Source organism: Haemaphysalis longicornis, unplaced genomic scaffold (assembly GCF_048455015.1).
Source record: "Haemaphysalis longicornis isolate Haplotype H1 unplaced genomic scaffold, Haemaphysalis longicornis Haplotype H1 scaffold_3, whole genome shotgun sequence".
In the NCBI taxonomy this organism is placed as follows: domain Eukaryota; kingdom Metazoa; phylum Arthropoda; class Arachnida; order Ixodida; family Ixodidae; genus Haemaphysalis; species Haemaphysalis longicornis.
In genome coordinates this window covers 225,863,253-225,880,966 of record NW_027526335.1, presented here as the reverse complement: position 1 = coordinate 225,880,966, position 17,714 = coordinate 225,863,253, and the positions used below count along the sequence as shown (strand labels likewise).

The window sequence follows — 17,714 nt, the reverse complement described above, 5'->3', positions numbered from 1 at the left end:
GCTTGATATACACGCTAACAAACACAATAAATAGCATACGTGCATATATTACTGCAATCGAAACCGATAAATATTTCCTAGCAGCTCTTTATCGTTTTCCAACGCTTCCAGGTGTAAAAAATAAATCGTGGTCTACTCGGGATGACGTCCGATGGATTGAAGAGGATTACTCTTACTCTCTTGTCCTGGACTGATGACCCAGCCCACTAATCAGCTCGATTTTAAAGTTAAAGTTTCCCCCTCCTCCCTCTCCTCATCTTCCATATTCTCTTGAGTGCAGTTTTCCTATAACGCATATCTGAATATTGGGAAGATATGGCTGCAGGAAATGTAAAAAAATAGCCCCACAGGTCTGAACAAGCATAGTGTCACTGCATATTTACCGTAGACGTGACTTGTTTTGATCAATGAACCTCCATATTGGTTGGAAACCTGGTATAAAGCCAGCACACGCCTGTACTTACAGAGGTTATTTGGAACTCAATTTACATTTTTTGCCTGCCATAGCGCATGTCGGCATACTTTAATGCCATGACAACGTAAAGTGATGTGATGCAACACTTTCGAGCGTTCGGCAAGGTTGCAAAAACTGTTCTACCTTACATATGATCACCGGGAATCGCAATGCCTTCTGCCAAAGCCGACAGCCTTGGCCAAAGGCCTGGAATTTGTTTTGGTCTTGTATTTTCGTTGCTGTCGGTTACTAGCACCTGGCTGTTTTCTTTGTTAGAAAGATTGCTCAATACAGAAGCTGACGCCTAGCTCCGACTCTTCCCGCTCCGCATAGGACCGGCTTCGCAAGGAATGGGGTGACGCCGGGAATGTTTCTTCCGTAGCGGTATCCAAAAGTATACTTAAATTCACGCCCTGAGCTAGTTTATGTGATTTTAAGTCTGTTGTTATGATAAAAAGTTGCGCACTCGCAAAATCTGGTGCGCACAAGCATCAGACGTCAACTGAGCGCAAAGAAATAGCGGGGAGAGCGAGCCCGAGTGAAGCAGACGACATATGCGAGGATCCCTAAGCTGACGTCACGGAAGCGCGCTTCGCAGCGCCGCCCGTGGTCGAGCTCACCGCCAATAAGCCCCTATTTTCAATGCCTATTTTCAATACCGGTGTCTTTACGAACACAATGTAGCCTGAAGTTTTGTTTTAGGGTAGTTTGAGATCGTATTCACGTTGCCGGGCAGCATTAACAGTTCATAGCTCTGTAGTGTTCAACCTAGTACTTTAGTTCAACTTACTCCCGGAAAACGACCGGTGGCACCAGTAGAATTGCACGCCTATTATCGATGCAAAAGGCACAAATGTGAATACAGTCTCGAGATGGTGGTAGTTGTTAATTGTTTCCACATTTTTCGCTGTGATTCTTGGACTGCATTCCGCTTGCTCTGCATACAGATTTCTTCAAATATGAGCAGCCACATCCTTGTTTCTAGAAGCATACTCAAATCCAACTGCATTTTCAGCACAACGGTTGCGCATATCAACACGGCTTTGTGAGGAGATCACAGCAGGATTGAAGATGAGCCAGCGGCAAAAGATCACTACACTGTAAACGCAAACTAGCCGGAAATGGAGTTTTAATCAAGTAATGTGCCCTGAAAAGTACCTATAGCAAAAAATGTACTCCCTAGGCATGATCTAAAGAAGTGGACGAACCTCCATGGTAGTACCGTTGCCCATCCGGGTAGCAAAAGGGAGGATTTAGAACGACTTAACACCATTTGTGAGATGGCGTTCCGTTCCTTGTATACTACCACGTCCACAATAAACGCCCTATCTGAGGTAATCATCTCAAGCGGGCGGTCGCCATGTTAGTCTTCTGTTGTCTCCGTGCCCCAGCACTTCAACCGTGGCCTAATGCTAATTAGAACGAGTAAGCAGGACGCGACGGTTGCACGCAGCTACAAAACCAATACCGTACGTATACCCGTATAGATGCTTCAACCAGCGCGATCACAGGCAGAGAGCGCGGCCGTGTTGTCTCAATCTGTTTATTTTGGCGATAGGTGTTGTCAAACTCTGCTGCTAACGAAGATGCAGTTCTCGCCGTTGCAAACAATTGCAATGTTCATCTGCTTCGCTTGCTTGCGCATACATAGACGATTTAAATTCTCGTGCCAGCGCGCCAACGCACCCGACTGCAGCGACTCAACTTGCCCTGGCGGCACGACTGGCTGCCCGGATGTAAACAACTATCAACGCAGCGCGGCCGGTGACTCGGCGCGGCGTGGCGCGGCCGGAGCTTCAAGCCTCGCCTTGGGCCGTCGTTTTTTCTTATTTGTGAAGGACTAGTTGTGCCATTTGGTGGAAAGATTTTCATGTGCCCCTGTCACACGAGGAACGGCCGCAAACAGCATTTGGATACGGCGACAGGTGTGGACAGCTCGCTGGTAAGTGGTCTTTCATCAGTCGATGCGTTTGTCAAACGTTTGGATAGGGTTAACAGCGAAGTAGCCGGGTACCCGTGCCGCTCACAGCTCGTACACGCACGGGCAAAGAAAAAAGCGCACACTCGTATTATTTTACTTGTTTGTGGGTTTTGGGGTATGCGTTCGCATTCTTTTGTAGGCCGGTTTGTAACAGGGCATTCGAGATAAAATCGTTTGTCGCGCGCGGCGTCGTTTCAAAGCAACGTGACGGTTACTTCGTGCTGGCGAAAATCAGCGCACTCAGACGGAAGCGGGAAGGAAGGTTGAGAGATCGGGAAAGAGGGCGCTAATATATAAAAGAAAGCGTAATGCAAGACGAGAAATATAACACAACCCGCCTGCATTTCTCCGAACTTCAGGACAGAGCCGCACACGGGTACGTTGTCACAAACTCGAGCGTACGACGTCTAAAAGTACCGTATATTTTTTTTTTTTCATTTTTCAACGTGACCTGAGCCACACTGCCGCGCATGCAGACCTGACTGTGTCCCTGTGTTTGAGCGCACAGCCATCCTTTTGCGACATAAGAACCAGCGAACGCGAGAAATTGTAGAAGCCAGCCACATCAGAAAAGCTGGTTCCGAATGTATCAGTCATCCCTCTATCGCCCTGCTTAATCGAGAAGTCGCATATTTAGACGCACATTGAGCGCTATTTCGGTGCTTCTTCTGGGAATGCGTGTTGGGGGTGGGAGGGGGGTCTTAATCCATGTATGATGCGGTTATCTTTGCTGATTTTTCGCCTTTCCTGCGCCTCAAAGTTCGTTTTGTGGTTTTGTTGTTACGGTTTTTTAGTATTTTCGGCTGAGTGCGCCGAGAACTGTGACGCATTGGGGGCGCGGCAATTGGGCGCTTGGGCATATAAAGCTTTGAATTGTGCAATAATAAACTAGTTGCGAGTGTGCGCTTGTGCCGTCTTCATGTGTTCATGTCCTGGTTAATTTGCGCGCAGTTTATTTTTCGCAATGCATAATTACCAACTCGCCCAACTCGCAACCCTTTTACAGATCCTATACTCCGTAAAAATGAGTTGCCTGTCCTTTTAGGTACGGCAAAATCTCGCGCAGCGCATCATTCTGCCAGGGGGCCATATCCTAATGTCAATGCACACACTATGAAAGCAGCTTGCACTTAATGCGTCACTTTGTCTGCTGATAAGCATTTTAGATTCGCCCCTCTCATCATCATTCACTTCGTGGAGATGGCGGGATTTTCTTTCATAGCTTGTTGTCACTGCAGTAATTAATAGCAGAATCAGTCCTACAAATCACAGAAACGGTTCGTTTCACGTTGAAAATACTCACAGTAACACACTTTGCACCACACGGAGGAACAATCGGTTGCAGTGATGAGGCATAAGGGTAACTTGTTGTTAAAGGGTCATTGAAGACAACCAGCAAGTTGATTTCAAACGGAAGTCGGACCTCCGCATAGCCATTTCAGCATTGATTTAGTGCCAAGATGCCTTAAGTGCTGAGAAATCGCTGTTCAACTGCTCATCAAACGTGACGCAAACACGACTGCAGTCGCTGTTTGCATCAGGATAAACCGGAAGTAAGTGAAGCAGCGGTGATTAATAGCAGTATACAAGCAACTGAATAAAACATTACCACGTACCAAGCAGTTTGGTCAGTTCCGGTCAAATCGCTCATGCTTCCCCAAACTCCCCTGTCATTTGCCGTTCGAGACCACTAAGCAAAATGTTTCCCCATTGGACCTGTGATCAGTATTTACGCTTCACTGAAGAAAAACATTGGCCTTTTGAGGCCCCGCAAGTTTTGGCGTCGAACGATTTTCTCATGCGTAGCTGGCATGCTCCCTTGGAAAGCGGTACTGCCACCCCAAGTATGGACGAGTAGCACCACCCAGCGGCAGCCAAGAAAGAAGTTGTGTGCGTCAGGCCACTTAAGCCCTTCCGGTGAAAACGTGTTTTTGCTAGTTTCAACCTTATTTTAAAAAAAAATGCCAGGTGTAAGAGGGGTATAATAGTGTTCTCCGTGAGCTAATCTATCAACCTAGAGAGACTTGCATTTTAACTTCACTGTCATTTAAAGTTGTGCTCGAGTATATCGTGCGGAAGTAATCTTTTTTATTGCTGCAAAAGCCACGATGGTTAATGTACTGGCACTTGGTTTTATGAAGCCTTTGCATTCCTAATTTAAGTACTGAATCTTCGCAGGGAACCTGGCATAAAAATTTTATTACTGTACCGAATTATTAAGTTCATTTATCCATAGTGTCTGTTTTGAATTTTACATGTGGGTCATTTTTTTTTTCTTTTTTGCTTTTTCAGGTAGATGTTCCTTTGACTCCCTGCCTGCATTCCGCGAACGGGGAAATTAGCCTCCGCATTGATGGCCAGAGTGTCTTGACTGCATCATCTTTACTGGGAGGACTGTGTAGTCTGTTTGCATCGTTCTGGGTTTTCAACATTCAATATCCCAAGAAGGCACACAGAGCTCTAACGTTTGTGGAACATGCCTTTTTGGACCTTGCCAGCACCAAACCACGTGTGAAGGATTTAGAACTAATTAACTTTTATCGCATCAATATCCCTCACCAATATTTTATTTGTTTTCAATCCTGTAATCATTGGATAGTAGTTTAAAGAATTTCGTATTATGTTTCTGACGTTTTCTTTTTTTTTTACTGAACAGGGATATTTGATGGGCCCTTCAGTATGCTGATAATGCAGCTATCTTTTAGTGAAGCAATAATATTAACCTACTAATATAACTTGAAACAATTATCTAAATAATGTTGGCAACTGGTGCCAAATGAATCAACTTAAAATTATCGGAAAAACACGAATTACATGGCTTTTTCTTCTCACTCTGAAGAAGCTGTCGCAAAACCACGCATTCTGTTCTATATCCTTGCAATTAACCCCTCAGACTGGGTCACTTTTCTTGGCGCATTTGTGTCTTTATCAAAACGCACTGGTATTTTCCGCAGCATATTTCTCGTTCTTTATATTACTCATTTATCCATAGCCATCTCATTGCTGTCTGTCTCCTACATCATTTATCTCTTGTGCCTTTACCATCTACAAAATGCTCGTTACCTTTCAATATCAAATCGTTACACAGCTCTCGCTCATTTCACCACCAATTGAAAAATTTTGTTGTTGTTGTAAACCACTGCAACCATTTTTTTCACTTTGTGTACTGAGTACTGATGCGTACCGATAAGTACTCACGCGTTCTCAATCCTCTAGTATTATATAATGATGTCACTTACCATGCCGTTGTGTTTGTGCCTATATGTTTTTCGCGTATTTCCAGTTCTTGTAGTAATATTGTTTCTACAGTTTGTTCAACTAGCACACAGATCGCTCATTTCACCACCAACTGAAATTTTTTTGTTGTTGTAAACCACTGTAACCATTTTTTTCACTTTCTGTACTGAGTGCTGATGCGTTCTGATAAGTTCTGATAAGTACTGACGCGTTCCCGACCCGCTATTATTATATAATGATTTCACTTTCCATGTGGTTGTGTTTGCGCCTATCTTTGTTTTTCGCGTATTTCCAGTTCTTGTAGTAATATTAATTCTACGGTTTGTTCAACTAGCATTCTATTGCTGTCTTCCATTCCTAACTGGCGTGTTTTTAGCAATTTACCATTTTTGCTTTCTTATAGGAGGTCACCCAAAGTTTTTATTTCGGAGCCTCCTTGTGTACACCATGTACCATGTAAACTTGTATGCGAAAGTTCGTTTGAAATAAACCTGAAACCGAGAAAAACCGTGTGAAATCAGTACTCCCGCAGGGAACTAGAAACTCTCCCTTGTGGCCTTGAAAAAACTCCTTTCGGAAGGCCTACAAAACCGCCTCAACTTTGAAAAACTCCATTCAAAAGAAATATATGCTTCCCTTGAACCTCCTAAAAACTCCCCTCGCGAGGCCTACAAAACGTAAAACTCCATGCAAAAGAAGTAAATGCTTCCCTTGAACCACCTCAAAACGCCCCTAAAATAACATAAGTACTTCCCAAGGGAGCCATAATAGGATCCTATTCAACCGCCTAAAAAGTCCATAAACATCACTTAAAAACGCCTTGAGGAAGTAAAGAATACTCCATTTTGATCTCCTTAAATTCTCCCTAACATTTCTTAACACTCCCTAACTACCTCCTTTCTATCACCTAAAAACACCCTGTTTTGTGGAGGTAAACAAAACCTCCCTGTTCCATGTAGTAAAAAAAAAACTCCTACAAGGAGGATCACTAGAGGACAGGCGAAAAAGAACCTCTAGGGAGTATATGGGTGGAAAAAAAGTTTAGAGTGTACTCGCCGCTGCATTTTTTCATGCCTTAAAATTCGCAATCCCGATAAGAGCGAAAAACCGGTAAGAGCATAGTAATTTCTTGATAAATCGTAGTCACTCTTGCGTTTATTATTTGTGTCCGTTTCTGAAGCGTCGTAATTACGTTGCGCAAAGGAGACATCAACTATAGTCTGGTATACAACTTTAGAACGGCAACAGAAGTTTCCACTACACACAAAACACACGTTAGCCTGAATGGGAGTTTTTTTGGCTGCAATACGTCTTTTAAACTCCTGACGGTAGGCGTCCTGCTCCCACGTGTGGTAGTTTGATGGTGGAAAAAAAGCCAGTTTAAACAGGTGGCCACAAGCCGTCGTAAATAGGCGCATTTACAACGATTGTATCTCTTAACAAAACGCAGTATAGAGCTTTGAATACTGCGTTTGTCCTAATGGGAGTATTAAAAACTCCCACGCCTCTACAATCTCATTCTCCTCGTCCTTCACCCTTCCTCGTCTACGCCTCCTTACAAAATAGCTGCCGGATGGTGTCGTGTGTCGTATGAGCTCCAGCGACGCCAAAAATGTATTGTCGATGTGAACTTGCCGCCGCACGAACAGATGTGAAGTGCTTCCCGACAATCGCAGCTCGTTGCGAACATTGTGAAACCAGCCTATACTGGCGTGCGAAACACTGCCACGTCGCCTCCGTGTCACCGACCTTCGAGCCGACGGAATAGGCCAGCGAGCCGACGCGAGCCCTAAATGCAGTGATCGCTGAGAGTGGCTCGTTAAAAACAACGCGGTTGTGCTTCTGCGAGGTGGTTGAAGGTAAGATTTTTACGTTTTTTTATTGTACCCAACATTTTGGGAGACTTGTGCCCCTTCTAGTGTCAAATAAACTCAGCGTATTTCCCACGTCACTGCACGGGCGATTCTCCGCCACTTGGGGTGAGCGTTGTGCCTGAAATACGGCGCCATGCCCGGAACGTCATTGGGGAGGCCGAACGGTGTGAAAGCAATGCGTATTTGCGCGAGTCTCGAGCAGGACACTCACTCATTCACATTTGCGAGCAGAATGAAAACTCTCCGAACTCTGAACGGCTTTTAGGTGTTTTTGTTAGGCTGTGTCTGTCGCTTACTGGCAGGTGAAGGTCAAGTTGGCCGGTCAAACGTCGCAGGGCGGCTGCTTTTCTTGAGAAGTACGTGTGATGCCAGCCGCCGGCAATACTTGCTTTCACTGGAAAGGGAGAAGGTCGGGGCCCCGTGGGAGCTCTCCGTACGCTAGGCGCGTGTAGCTACTGACTATAACAAGCAAACGCTATTCGAGGGAGCATTCTGTGGAGTAGGCGGACAACTGCTTTTTTTTTAAGGAGCGGGGGGGGGGGGGGGGGGGGCGCAGGCGCAGGCGTCACACCGACCGAATTTTTTCCTTAATTTTGGGTGAGGGGAGAGAGTGGCAGTGCAGATGGTAAAACCTGAAGCTCGCTCCCTGAACACTACACGGAAGAAAAAGAGGGAAAGGAAGCATTTTGAGAAGTTGGTCGCAACAAGGGTCGCGCACCGTTTTGAACAGCAGAGCACTTCGTTTTGGCGAACTGGTGAGCGCAGGTGCCTCGGACGGAAGTGCAATTTTGCGTAGCTTTAAATAAACATTCAGACATTACGCTAATTTGGACTCAAGAGTGACAAGTTCAGCGTCTTTACAGTGCCGTTTCTTTTTCTTTTTTTCAGGTCAGATGCCCAATATGCTTCTGTATTTGTGGCCGCAGATTCAAAGCGTTTTGTTATCCCTCTAATGCATGTGCTGCTGTGGCTTTCTGGGGAACGTGCCAGGAGGTGCGGCAACGTCAGCGCTTGGGAGGCAGGTGCAAGCAAACAGCGCACCGACGACATGCTGACCTCATTGTTTGCAAATAGCTTAAATTTTTTTCGTTGAGGAGTGTTGTAGTAGATAAAGTTCTTACCAACATACTTTGTGTTCTCGGTGTAGGTGTTTTGTTGATTCACTGTTTTTATTGCCTTATTAACGTGCTCACACGTCTATCGTATTTATGTAATTTTTATGCAATAAATTGACTGTGCAGAAAACAAACTTTTCCCGTTTCGCCATTCAACGTTTGAAGCGGAAAAAGATGAGAAATTACGTAATCCTAAACAAATAATGAAAATGAGGCCTGTGCGCTCATTAAAAACTCCCAAATACAGTTATAAATTCCTCTGCGGCGCTTATATCAAGCGCACAAAAAAAAACCTCTAATGCAGGTCAACACTTCTCGCAACGCGCCGCCTGAACACTCCCGATTGGAGGAATCAATACACTTCCAATGGTATCCCTGGAAACTCCTATTGTAGTGGCAGTAAAATGAAACTCCCATATGCTACTGAAAAAAATGCGGAAATAATACGAGTAAGGCGAAACTCCCATTGGAAGGAGTTTTAAAAACTCTGAATTGGTACTGAGTCATACAACAAGCCATTTACTCCCATTCCAGCTCATTTGGGAGAGTACTGGTATGGGGGAGTTGGTACATCTGGCGTATTGAAGCGCAGCAAAGACGAGGACAGGAACACAGACGACGACACACATAGCGCTCTGTGTGTCGTCGTCTGTGTTCCTATCCTCGTCTTTGCTGCGCTTCAATACGCCAGCTTATTTTGGTTCTGTGTGTACCTTGCGCCTTGGTACCATCACCTTGCGCAGCCGGCTGCTCCTCCGCGCGAAGCAAAACACGCCTTACTGTGGGTATTTTGAATATGACGAAAGTTGTTTCAATGATTTGTCAGACTTCATCTGTTGATAAATTACTTCAGCAAAAACAACCTACGTAAGAAAAAGCAGGCGGTGGCACGAATTAATCGCAATCTTCTTACTAAACGCGTACCCGCGCTGGCATCAGGGGCCGTCGCATCGGCAGAGTGACACACTGCGTGGCTATTGCCGTTCTTAACTTGTACCAGAGTATCGCGCTTTTTAAATCAGTATTTTTGAACTCTAAAAGGCTCTTTTTCATGTCTGCTACCCTATATGCGACGCTGGAGCAAGCGACACTATTTGCGGGGCTGGACCAAGTGACATGTTCACCACTATTTTAGCAGTTTTATGGAAACTCAGACGTCTATGTTGAACTTTCGGCGCCTCTGTTCCATCACAAACAACAACAATTCTCGTTTAGCTTTCGTAAATACAGGTCGCGAACATCTTCGTTTGAAGTTGTTTGTATTTATGTAAATTTTTATGGTGCCTATATTTCCGGCGTTGGAATCCTAAAACGTTGTTTTGCCTGCCTGTTTTCGGCGCTTAAAACACGCTTTTTTGAGGCATGAAAGTCCGGCCTCTACTCATAACACATAAATTTGGAAGCTAAAGCGTGAATAGTTGAATTGTTTTTGTAAAATGTCGTTTTGTAAAAAGCCGTTCAAACGTTGAGCATTGGCTTTCTGATCACTAACAATTGCATCGCAAATTGCCTATAAGATACAGGCTTTTTAACCTCAATTATGCAGTTCACGCGGCTATTTCTATTAACTTCTGCACCGACACATTGAAGTAGGAGTCTTTCGAGCGTTTCACTGCATTTGAAAGGTCGTTTTTTTTAATTACCTGTGAACATCAGATATAGCATGTCGTTTTATTCATTTGGTTTTCCGGTTTAGTGGAATAGTTCCTCACGTCATTCAAGGCGTGTGCTTCCGTACTTTCCTTTGTTAGGTGTAATTTTGTTCATACAGAAGTGGCAAATTACAGGGGCATTATCGCAGCGGGAGAAATCTGAAGCAGCGCACGCCCTGCTGAAACCGTTCAGAAGGTGACTGAAAGTCAATTTAAATGTTCACAAAGTAAATATTAGAACGCCTTTTGAAATTCCTTTTACAATAGACAAATGCAGTCATGAAAAGTGCGAGGCGAAAGCACCTGTTCTACAATAGAGCTACTTTACCTAGCTCACGAGTGGGTGTTTTGACTAGCTGGCAGATGATGCGAACACGAGCTATTGCATAACCAATTGAATGGCTGTACACCATAGCGCGAGGGTGCAGATTGCCCCAAATAGTGGCAGGTGAATTAAACTCCCCTATCGGCAAAACCTTGGTGTTCATATGTGTCGCGACACACGAATTTTACGAGTTTGAAATACTCATGGGAGATCTCTGGGGCCATGTGGAGATCATCAATAGTGAAGTATTTCCTCCAGAAGGTAATTTGAGGCAGATACATTCCAGATGTAGAATGTCTTCTAGTATAGACCTGAAAGTGTCCCTTCACGAGATCCGCAATACTGCGACGCCCTTACCTGTAGGTCTGTAGGAGTATACATGATTTGGGAAACACGAAGTCCCTTGCAGCTACGGTTTCGTGAAAACTGTGATGTGCGGGTAGAAAAATTTCAAGATGACCATACTTCAAGCTGACCAAGATGACCATACCATGTGCAGGGGAAAATTTTCAAGATGACCATACTTCTTGCGTTAACATTTATTGTTGTCAGCCGCTGCCTTTTTAATGCCGAGTTCAGACGCCATTTGATTTGCGGGATATACAAGAGCGGATTAAATACATTGACCTTTCTTTATTAGGTGAAAGGTATACGACGTTGTTAATTGAGGTTGCAACCTCGTTATAGGTCGGCGTGGGTTTGCCAAGCCGCTGGGAATGTTTTTTAAGCGGCACTCTTAAGTTTTGAAATTCGTCCGAAGCATCAGCTTTATTCTTGTTAGATAGCGGAGTGAACCGTAGCGATGTTTTTTTCTTTCGCTATTCAGCTTATCGCTCTCCCAAAGTTTTTTACGGAAACAGCAAAAGCTTTCAGGAAAATCTTAATAGACGAGTTTTTGTTTCTAATTTCTTGAGGATTTTGCAATATCTTGGACTACATTCACACTTCAAGACCTTTTAGGAATAGTGGCTTCGTTTTGTTTGATGATGGACGGCCCGGGCTTTAAAGCAATGCCGCGCTGTTCAAGAATGTCCTCAGAAAGGTTGTTGTTATCCGCTTCTTCATGAACCTGTTTAGTCTCTTCATTGCCTTCCCACACACCATAAACAAATTAGTCGGGCCTTCTCCGACGGTTTTGTATATCATCGAAGCTTCTTTGGGGATTGTGAGTTATCTGGTCTGTGGACGTGAACTGATGCTGGTAACGGGCCCCCTTGCGCTGATGTGATGATAAGGTATGGAGTTTAGTTTCAATAATAGTGGGTCGGGTTTCTTTTTATAATATTGCTCGCGACAGCGATCTGGTTTAGTTTTTACGTAGGCTTTGCTAATTTAAGGCCAGGGTGACGATGTCGTACCTTATAATATTTCTTTTACAAATGCCAGCACTCGGAACACTAAAGCACATAGCCGCGGGCGCGGCAGCACAAGCTACACTCTTAATCTGGTTCCATATAAGTTCCAGTTAAAAAGGGTGATCCATATATTTTATGTGGATCCTAACTAACGAATAACTGGAACGAGGCATATAGGTGGATCTTATCTGGAACCGTCAGCTTGTTTTCTTTATGTTCGTGGTTTTTATCTGGAACTGAAGAAATGGGGTCATGCGATGTCGGCGGTTCCGGTTACTGTTCCACTTATGTCCCAGTAAACGGTTGGGGAGAGTGCGTTTGTATATTTTTTGCTCGTGTCTTGTTCCACATAACGCGAGCACGGCAGTGAAGTATACACTCTTTCATGCATCAACTGGAACAATGAACCGCATATATATTAGGTGCTTCTTGACCCAAGATGCACGTGCGCGTTTAATATACACGCGCACACCGCACATAAAATATAATGAACTTCGCCCACATCTATTAAAGTGCCTTGCAGCAGTTAACTTTCATAATACGGCTAAGCTGTAGTTTTAGTGATGTCCTTTGACAGAAAACGAAATCCCACTTTTTTGCCAACGCCGCACAAAGCATTAAAAATGTCGAGAGGAGGATATCTTAGGCAAAAGAAAAAATTGCAGGAACCCGTTTCCAGGTGTTCTGCGGCACCCAAACCGCTTTCGTGAACATCGTATTTTTCTAATTTGAGGCGTCAAGTACGAAATCACCAGTGACTTCAATTTGAGAAGTACTAAACGTCTTCCCTTTCTCTATATGCCGTTCGGGCAAAGCCATAGCTGCTATAGCGCTGAAGAATTCGTGGTGCTTTTATGAACATCTTCATTACGAAATACTTGTTGAGGCCATTACATTTTATGCATTTGGTTTACAAAGCTTCGCAGAAACGGCAGTTTTTGTTCAACACTCAATCATCATCTCGCTGTGGTGTAGTACGCGCTCAATTGTACTTAGTCCACGTTACTTATGTTGTGATGGGGTACATACATAATGGTAACCGACTGCGTCACATTTTACACCACACACATCATGCTACGCATGCAGTTATATGCTTAGAAGTTAGTTTTTGTATTTTGTCTCGTCCCGGCTAGTAATTTTCACAAGCAAAAACGAAAGCCTCTTTGCAGGAGGAGAATGACACAAAACCCGGAGAACTAAATCTACCCCGTGGCATCTGCCTTACATTCTATATATTTATACTGAAATGGCATTCTTATTTCAAATTATGCATTGCAGTATTGCGAAAATTCGCAGTGTTACCCTAATGTTGTTACTTGCCGTAGTAATTCAAGTTCACCGAATGACCTGCCTTCTCCTGCTGGTCCCCCCGTTGCTCTTTTCCTGCACTATTGGTGTTCATGAAGAAAAACTGCTGGAAAACGAGCAGATGTATTATTACTCGCTAATTAGCGAGTAATCACACTGGATTCACTATGCGGAAGTAGTTTTCTATAACGTGGGTATCAAAGAGCGTCGCAGTATATATATTAACTCTATGATATCATTGGTATTGGAAAGACTTGTTGTCAAGAGAACGCAGTCAATAAAGAAGCGTCGTTTTGTTTTCACTGCAAAGAACGAAATAAAGCTGTCATCAAAGTGTATGCACACATACCGCACGCGCTCACGGCCCGCGGAGAGAAACAACTTTAGCCCAACTAACATGTTAAATTGGCTAATATCTGAGCTCTTTGTTCCAGCCCCAGAGCCGCGTAGACGTCCGCTTAGAGGCCTACTCCCATTTTCCGAAGCAAATATAAGCGATCAAGGGTGCCGAGCTCGTGATCTCTTCCGCGGACTGGTCACTGGCCACGGCGTGCATCGCCAAAGGCACGTAGGAAGAAAAAGTTGGCCGAAACGATTACGAAACGACCGCCACTTCAGTGCGGCATGCCGTGCGCATGCGTTGACAGCATGGAGGAAAGAATACAAGGCAGCGCCGCTTGCGTTCATGCATGGTATAGTGGGACGGCAACGGGTACAACGACGATGAGGGAAAAACGGGACTGCGTAAACACTTTTAACGACAGCAGCGCCCCTACGTCTCAACGTTTACTGAAGCTAGTTTTTGTTCGTCCGCATGCAGCGCAACTAGTGGCCTTCTATAGCGGTTTTCTCGATTGCTCGCGTTATGCGCCTGATGTACTAATTGAACTGTCGGTCAGACTGGCGGGAACGGTTACCAGTTTGGTTGTGGCGTGAAACTGCGGATTTCTTCATGTCCTCGGGCTGTATTTACTGTTCGACGAAGTGAAGTTTTGCCGGGAGGCGCAAAAAAGGTCAGTGCTGCTTATTTATGTTCTGGTAACGGTTGTTGTTCATTGACTTGTTCATCACTGCGTCCGATAAACGTGCAGCTCCGCTGCCTGTTCGATGCGAGGAACGTTTCCTGCCGTTATTCACTATAGCTTGTGTGTTTGTGGGTCGGAGTCGGCTTGACAATAGCTAGTGCTATTTAGAAAGTGGCTGGTGCGCGCATTTCTCGTGTCTGCATGTCCCCCTTATGGTGTGGTGTTGCTTAGTTGTATATTGACGGTTGCTTTACCTGTCAGCGGTACTGAACCTTGTCGAGTTAGTCGCACGCTATTGTCTCACGCGCACACACTACACAACATGTTTGTCGGAGCGTCTGTCTTTAGACTTACGGTATTTTCAAACTTCCGTGTTAACTGCGTTGTGTTGGTCTTCTGAGAGCCATAAATTTACTGTGCTAATCACGCTATTCCGCCTAATGTTGATGTGCGTTCAAGGCGTTGGCGGCAGCACTGCTTTTTATCTGTGCTGTGTGTGTAGTTGTTCCTTGTTTCTTCCAGTGCCTTCGATGAATTCAGATGGTCTATTTACACTAGTCAACGTTAGTTGGCTCCCTGACGTGTAGTGAAATGCAAGGGAAAGTGGTTGTCTGAGCAGTAGCGTAGTAACAAAACGTTCCTTTTGTGGAGGGGAAGGCAGGTGGAAACACGCAGAAAGTGTGGTGCCGTTTCTATGCTGTCAATGTCAGTGGTAACCTGAGACCTCAGAATAATTACCCATAAAACTCAGTTTTAACGTCACAAAGTAAGTTTAAAAATAATACATTCCTGCCATTTTATGCTATCAATGTCAGTGGAAGCTTGAGAGTTGGAATAATTTTCAAAACGCTCGGGTGCAAAGTTGTTGCATAATGATGTGCACCAAACATCAATCCGTTTCTGTTCTCCTTTGAACGTAGAAATTATACTGCAAAAGCAGATTTCTACATTCTGTATTCATACTCTATGACCTGTTCAGAAAGAGTATATGGCTGACTGTGGAGACATTTGGCCCTCCACTGATAGGTTGTGACAAATGTTTTTGTTCCTGTGCAAAAAAAAATGAAAACAAATTTTTTCCTTTCTTTACATGCTCCTGCGAAGTCATGGTTGTGGCATTCACTGGCTGAAGACATCTTTGGCATGCTGAAGGGTCGTCGGGGAGAGTGTGGCGGATTAGGAATGCCCTGTGGAGCTCATAAGCCACAAAAGAGTACTTTTTGAGTCGTGCATATTGTGCAGATATTCACCAGTTCGCATAGACCAAGGACAGGTGAGCTTAAAGTATGTTCAAATATTTTCATATCTCAAATTGTTTAGCAAGAAAAGATTATCACGGCTTTCGCTGTCAAAAAGACATTCTACGTTCGGGGCACGAATCAGACATTGTTTAATATTTTCTCGTGCTCCCTGAGTAAAGCAAGGCATACATTTATTCTCTGATATTTTTGTACTGTTTCTTTTCTAGGCAATAGGGCGAAGATAGACCTAAAACAGCGGTACAAGGAATGCATAAGGCCATTTTAATTGTATTTGGACCCCTTCTTGGAAGTGTATCATCAGAAGGCAACACATTAAAGCTCTTGCACGGGATGAAATCATTGCATTCTACAAGTAAGTACGCACTGCCATTTTTGGGTCTTTCATGGTGCGTTTTTAGGTAGTTTCTTTATAACTAATGGTTTGAAACTTCTTTTCAGTGACAGCTTGGCCTGTAGCTCAAGGTGACAGTACAAGCTTTTCGGAACACGTCAGCGAAACTTTCCTGGAAGTGCACTTTGAGACGGCCCTGGCAGAAACACCCGGGTCTTAATTTTGGTTGGGTAAGCTGGCATTTTGTATTTGCGAGACTCAATTTCTGGGTCTGTTCGTCCTAATAAAATCTCACTGTTAAGAAGTTATCGTGAACGCCAATATTGGCCATTGTGTTCACATTCCGCCTATTACGGATGCTCCTACAGTGGCAAAAAAAACACAGTTTTGTAGTTTAGTTTTGTAAATATTTAGCTTTTACACCTTGAGAGTTGTTGCTGTGATTTGCCAGCATCACGGACACGCCCAACGTGGTTGCTGCTACAATACGGTGGCAACTGACGATTTAAATTTCCCGCTTTTGGTACGCCCGTAGCACCAATAATACTCCCAAATACAGGCGTAGCATGAGTAATGCTTGCATTGGATTTTGACAGGGGGTTAAATAAGGGGTGATTTTTTTCGTCTGCAAGAAAATGAGCTATAGTTGCGATTTATAAGAAAATTGTGCAATAGCCTAGTTCAGCATTAGTCAACTCAACTTCTGCCTCATACCACTACGAACCATGGAGGTAATACATATCGAGAGGGAAATATTTTAGGTGGAACTAATTCCACAAAAAAATTCTGCCACAGTGCGATATTTATGATTTCCTATGACTGGCCATTTATTTCTTTGTGGTAGAAACATCGTTAGGCTGTAAGTTATAATAAGCCAGCTTCACTACAGTATTCTAGGAAGCACATTATACAGTACAGAGAACATTTTTTGCAGAAAGAAGGTGTGTAAAATATAATGCCGAGAGGTGATTATAGTAATTATTATTTGATTATAAACGAAACCTCTCAAGGATAAAAACCTTATATTCAGGATGCCGAGGCAGCAAAGCTGGATACCTTCCAGAATCAGGGCAATTTCATTCATTGTCTGTGGTGATATTGTTTAGCGCACTTTCACCTTTAACAGCACTCCCAGAAAAAACCCAAGAAATCACTGATTTTAAATCAATTACTGCGTTGTGAAGGGGTTTAAGCAACTCGCTCATTTAAAGCAACCATGTAACAAAATATTCTTGTTTCCTTGAAGGTACATGAGGTGAGCAGTAAGTCTTCTCGAGGCCCGGTTATTCTTAGAGAAGGGACTGGCGGCATCAATATTGCCCGCAAGAAACACATCACGGATTCGCCGCCTGCATTGTCACTTCAGGATGTGGTCATCCTCTTCGCCGCATATATCATCTTTTTCATCGTGTCATCATGTTCAAATGGTTGTGTGCCTTTGGAGAGTTCTTGGGACTTTTGATGATGATGATGATGGTTGGATGTTAATGGCGCAAGGCCAACTAGGGCAAAGAGCGCCAAAACAGTGGTTAAATATGAGAGGTGAGAACTTAGACACTGAAATCAATAAGCAAGAACAAAAGTAAAATCAATAAAAGACAGTGAGGATGGCTGGTGTAAAGGGCCAGATTTCATGATGCGTGATAGGAAATGAGGTTTAAAAACTTGACTTCTGACAAATACTCAAACACACGTTTGACGGAAACAATGGCATCGTCACCTAGGAAAAAAGATGGATGTAGGGGAATATGTTGTCTGTAAAGTTCTCTGAAGTGTTTGTGACGTGTTGTGTGAA

General features: G+C 43.9%; 1 long non-coding RNA gene across 1 annotated transcript; it reads left to right on the top strand.

Annotated features, from left to right (window-relative positions):
- The first annotated feature begins 14,180 nt into the window (after nucleotides 1-14,180).
- Nucleotides 14,181-17,374, top strand: LOC144173726 (uncharacterized). Its single transcript, XR_013323371.1, has 4 exons — nucleotides 14,181-14,314; nucleotides 15,431-15,599; nucleotides 15,795-16,149; nucleotides 17,166-17,374. It is a non-coding gene; the product is annotated as an uncharacterized LOC144173726 (long non-coding RNA).
- The last annotated feature ends 340 nt before the right edge of the window (nucleotides 17,375-17,714 follow it).